This window comes from Diabrotica virgifera, chromosome 6 (genome assembly GCF_917563875.1).
Source record: "Diabrotica virgifera virgifera chromosome 6, PGI_DIABVI_V3a".
Classification (NCBI taxonomy): Eukaryota; Metazoa; Arthropoda; class Insecta; order Coleoptera; family Chrysomelidae; genus Diabrotica; species Diabrotica virgifera.
Window position 1 is genome coordinate 213609346 of NC_065448.1, and position 6000 is coordinate 213615345.

A 6000-nucleotide genomic window follows, 5' to 3' on the forward strand; every position below is an offset into this window, starting at 1 on the left:
CATTCGGCTTATGTGGTCGTTCCATTATATTCTTCTGTTTTTCACCCAGTTATTAATGTTGTCCACCTTACATCTCCGTTGTATATCTGCAGCACTGAAGTAGTTTAAAGTAAAACATGAAACGCTTACTGAAAAAACAATGTCATACTTTCGAAAATAAAAAATTCTACAAAAATAAAAAAAAAGTCCTAAATGAATCTGTTTACAAAAAATGTTCAAATAAGCCACCATAAGCAGCGGAACAATAACCCAGCCTATTGTAAAAATTCCGTCTAACATTAGATAATGTTTCTGGACTAATACCTCTCATTGTATCAGAGATCTTTTCCCGTAATTCTTGGAGAGTATTAGGCCTATCGTCCTCAATTCCATATAGTTTGGACTTGATATACCCCCACATAAAAAAATCACAAGGTGAAAGATCAGGTGATCTTGCAGGCCAGAAAATATCTCCGTGGCCACTAATCAATCTATTAGGAAAAGTAGCACTGAGATATTCCCTGACGATGCGAGAATTATGTGCAGGGCAACCATCTTGTTGAAACCATATGGAATCGAAAGGTATTGGTAAATTACGAAGGGCCGGGACAATTTGATTTTGCAGAAGTTCCAAGTATTTCCGCCCAGTCAACATACCGTCTATAAAAAATGGACCTATGACATGATTCCCTATTATGCCTCCCCAAACATTTACTTTTCGAGGACGCTGAGTACGAGCGACATAAATCTGACGAGGATTTCTTCGAGACCAATACCGAGTGTTCATTGAATTGTGACGTCCATGCAGTGAAAATGTACATTCATCGGTAAACAAAACATTCTGTAAAAAATGTTCATCTTGATGTGACATTTCCATTGCATTTTGACAGAATTCTAAACGTCGATATTGATCTCCAGGGAATTGTTCGTTGGATTTATGTAACTTGTAGGGACGGTATCCATGCTTTTTCAAAATTTTACCTACTGTAAATCTTGAAAGTCCAAACTGTTCTCCGAGAAAAGATGTTGATTGAGTAGGATTTTGTTCAATACTTGCACAAATCAAAGTGTCCCTTAGTTCTAAATCTGGGTTTACCTCTCGTCGTCTACGAATTCCTCTTGGAGTAAACACGGATCCATAATTTAAAAAATTACGTACAATAGACTGAATTGTCGATCGTGTTGGTGTTGGCCTATTTGGGTACATATCTCTAAATTGTTGTCTGATCATGTTCTCTGGTAATCCATTAGCATGCCAGACAACAATTTGCACTTTTTCTTCTACCGTTAAAACCATGATTTCCACGAATTGTTTTTTCAGCAAAAAGTTTCTGTTTACCGTAGAAAACCACTTCTCGAACTCGAAGTGTTATAGTTTAATTTAACGTTCACTAGAGCCCACTTCAGTAGTTGTATGGAGGAGAATCAGATTAGAAGTTCGGGAAATGCTTCTAAGAATCAGTGCAGCATTTTCATGTGGCAGTTTATGGAATTTAATATTATTTATTTTATACTTAGTTAATTGGCACTCAGTCAAATGGTTTCGTTATAGGTATTTGTGAATTTGGAAATGTTTAGTTTTAGGACCTGATGCTTCTTGTGTGTTTTATTATTTTAGTTTGGAATAATCGACAGTTTTAGTTTGAAATTAAATTTCGGTTTGACGTCTATTTGTGTCAGATGAAAGTTTTTACCTCTGTTTTATTTGTGCCATAACAACCTAAAATTGCCAATTAATCAAAGAAGGTGAAGAAGAAGTAGAAGCAGATTATGTAATAGTCGGTAGTTATTCCTGAGCGAGAAAAGTTTTTAACTTTGTTGTATTTGTCCGATATTAACTATAAATGTAGATGTAGATTATTAAGGGATTTTTTCTTTATTCTGAGAGAATGAGCTGGCCAAAATACCCATGCAGGTAGAGGCCAATAAACCAAAAAGAAGAAGAGGTACATAACCTGATAAATCTGAGTTTGAAGAAACGTCATACGTAGAATTAGAATTATGACCGAGGTAAACTAGCTGACGTTTAAAGTTATAAAGGTGGAAACTATCCATAATGGTAATGTAAATTATAAGTTAATACCGATAAAATCCCACCTCCAGTAGTTTCATTTCTTTTTATCTTACAACTTAATACATTTTCCATCTTTTGAGCTATTTTGCCGGTTATCAGCGCGCTCATCACTGTATATAGGCATGATTCTGGGAATCACTCAATAACATTGGGTAAATTTTATTAAATTATCACGTTCCAGTGTATGCACAAGGCACAAATTATGATTCGGAGAATCTGGGAATCACTCACTAACATTGGGTAAATTTTATTGAATTTAAAATAATATTCATAAAATTATTGCATAGTGTACATGTTAAACATGGATATTATTTGCGTGTCATTTCGATAAGCTATTGTGTGAATCGTTATGGAATAATCGATTAAGTAGATACTTTGAGACTCCTGTTTAAAAAAAATGTGGTACAGACGGCCAATTAATCTACCAATACAAGGAAATAAAAACATGAATAGCTATTGTTTTTTCAGGTTTTGGTCTTTTTATTGCTAAATAGATATAATTATTATCGAAAGAAGTTCATAACGTCGATCGATGTAAGCGAACGATTCTAGTTTCTCGATTAAAATTGAACTAAATGGAATTTGTCACAAATACAGACAGGTTGTTTAGAAGATATATTATGTTGAATTACCTGATGTGTAGTTAGTATTATTCAATTCTTTTACAAGCATATTTATAACAATTTAATTATTAGATAATTATGTAGTAATGAAATAGAAGTTATTATAAAATATAATAAAAGATATCACTGAAGTTAGCTAATGTATAGGCAACACATAATACGAATTCAAACTTTCCCTACAAAAGTAAACAAAGAAATGATTTTGTGATTCTTTGTCGTTTATTGATACCAGTGACGGATCTACGGAGAGGGAAAATGGGGAAATTTCTCGTCTAACACGGTCCAAACTTAAATAAAAAAATTGTTGAAATAAACACGCTAGTTAGGAAAATTAAGGGAACTTAATGCATATTTAGGAAAATTAAGGGAACTTAATGCATATGAGTTATTATTTATGTCTGTTATTAGGTTCGGGTTTATCTTCTTTATGTCTTTTGGTTGGTGTTTCATTCAAAGTTCTCCTCTTAAGGCAAATTGCCCCTCCCAAGGCAAATGTCTAGATCCGCCACTATAGTCCTGTCGCCAGGGGGGGTACAACGGCCTCCTGTATTCAGATGGACTTACCCAAGTTTTTATTATGTATTTTGGCGCGTAGAACACGAATTTTTTGGGTAACAGTTGATCCGGATGTCGATAAGATTGTTATAAACAAAGAAGTTGAGGAATTACATAACAGCGATTTCTCGCAAAACAAAACATGTTTTTGTATTTTTTGGGCCATTCTTACCAAAAAATGTTCCTACAAGTTTTTTCGTAGGATGCATAGTTTTCGAGATAAACGCGGTTGAACTTTCAAAAAATCGAAAAATTGTAATTTTTGAACCCGAATAACTTTTGATTAAAAAATAAAATAGCAATTCTGCTTACCGCATTTGAAAGTTCAAGTCAAATTCTATCGGTTTCGAATATATATATTGCTAAAAATTTATGTGTTTATTGCTAAAAAAAGCTATAAACACATAGTGTTTCCCGTGCCTAATACATGCGTTTACATGCATGCTACGTAGAAATAGCCTCGCTTGAACTTGTACCTACTCTACCTACTCGTTCGATTTTAAATGAGAAATCATTGAAAACATCACTCCAGCACTAGGTGTTTATACTTTTGTTTAACAATAAAATAATAAATTTTTAGCAATGCAAATAATTAAAACCGATATAATTTGACTTGAACTTTCAAATGCGGTAAGCAGAATTGCTGTTTTATTTTTTAATCAAAAGTTATTCGGGTACAAAAATTGCAATTTTTCGATTTTTTTAAAGTTCCACCGCGTTTATCTCGAAAACTATGCATCCTACGAAAAAATTTGTAGGAACACTTTTTGGTTAGAATGCCCCAAAAAATACAAAAACATGTTTTGTTTTGCGAGAAATCGCTGTTATGTAATTCCTCAACTTCTTTGTTTATAACAATCTTATCGACATCCGGATCAACTGTTACCCAAAAAATTCGTGTTCTAGGGGTCAAAATACATAAAAAAAACTTGGGTAAGTCCATCTGAATACAGGAGGCCGTTGTACCCCCCCTGGCGACAGGACTACTAGTTGATCTGACTATTTTTAATGTATACGTGTGTCTGCGTTTGGAACCATATGGGAAACTTTTTTATTATCAATTTTACGAAAAAAAAAATTATTCTTCATTTACTGCCCTGCATAGTCTAAGACCTAAGATGCAATCATCAGATATCAAATTTTATTAATAGTATACAAGGTATGTCAAAAAATATGAATTTCCTCAAGAGTAAAGTACCTTTATATTTCACAATATCGAAAATTGTTATTAAGAAAAGTTGTTCGGAATTAAAAAATATGTTTGCAATTACATTCTTCTAATTGAATAATTTTTTTTTAATTTTATCTCAAATTACGGATACCTATTGTCATTTTTATTTATGATAACTCGTTTATTATTAATTTTACAAAAAAAAGTTATTCTTCATAAAAACTTCTGCATAGTCTAACAACCAAGATGCAATTATTTAGATATAAATTTTTATCAATTTTGTACATTGTATGTAAAAAAACATGAGTTTAGCTCAAGAGTAAAGTACCATTATTTTTCACAATATTGAAAATTGTTATTATAAAAAATTGCTCGGAATTAAAAACTATGTTTCACTATACAGTTACATCTTTCTAATTGAAATATTGTAATTATAAAGGTACTTTACTCTTGAGCTAAATTCATATTTTTTGACGTACCACGTATAAAATGGATACAATTTGATATCTTATGATTGCATCTTAGTTTTTAGACCATGAAGAACTTTTTATAAAGAATAACTTCTTTCGTAAACTTAATAATAACGGAGTTATAAATAAAAATGATGGGTATCCATAATTTGAAAGCAATTTTAAAAAAATTTCAAAATTTTTTGTAAGATTGGTGAATACAATTAAATAGCAGGAGACTAAGAACCGAATCCTGCATTAAACCCTGTTAACTATCCTTGGGCCGATCGTTGTACTTTGTACTTACTAAAAATAAAAATGTATATTGTCCTTTTCATGATCATTTTTCAGTGCGTAACAAATGATAGGAAAAAGGGCAAGGATAAGTATTTTCTTTATGTTGTTCTGAAGCTATTTTCTTGTGGCATTTTTACAATTTTTGTGGTATTTTCTTTGATTTGTATAGTCTTATAAATTGTACAGATTATATTTGTAATATTATTATCTAATTAAAATTTTTTTTTTTATTATGGCGCCATCTATCGACAACTAGAATAACTAGAATAAATGTTATAAATGTCACCAACGAAATGTAATCACCGACGTGCCTTTTTTTCTGTCACATACAATTTAATGCGTTAGAAAGAAATCGAAAAACTATGACGCACTGAAAGATGATCATAAGAAAAAGAATACCATTTTTATTCAGTTGCAATGCGAAGGCAAAACAATCTTATTTTTCACTTAGAATACGGAGCGCAGTCCAGCACTCTGAATCGACGATTTTCGACTCTTATTGGAGTCTCATCGGAGAGACGTAGGCCTGCTGCTCCATACTCTAAGTGACCAACAACGAGGGTTTATCCCCCACACCGCAACTGACGTGAATGGATTAGGTGACTAGCGTCATCTGGCAATTGAAAGGCAAAGTTTCAATCCTAATAGCGACATTAATAATATTGAAAAATATTAGAGTTATTACTAAAAGATTTTTAAATTGAAAACTTATTGGTCCATTTCCCTGGTGACACCTCCAAGGCTTTCTACAGAAGGAATTCTACACTATGCAATTCACAACCCCCGTCTGCAGCTTGGTAAAGTTCCAACGGAAAATGGACCTAGTGACTCTATAGGAGTAATACTAATATA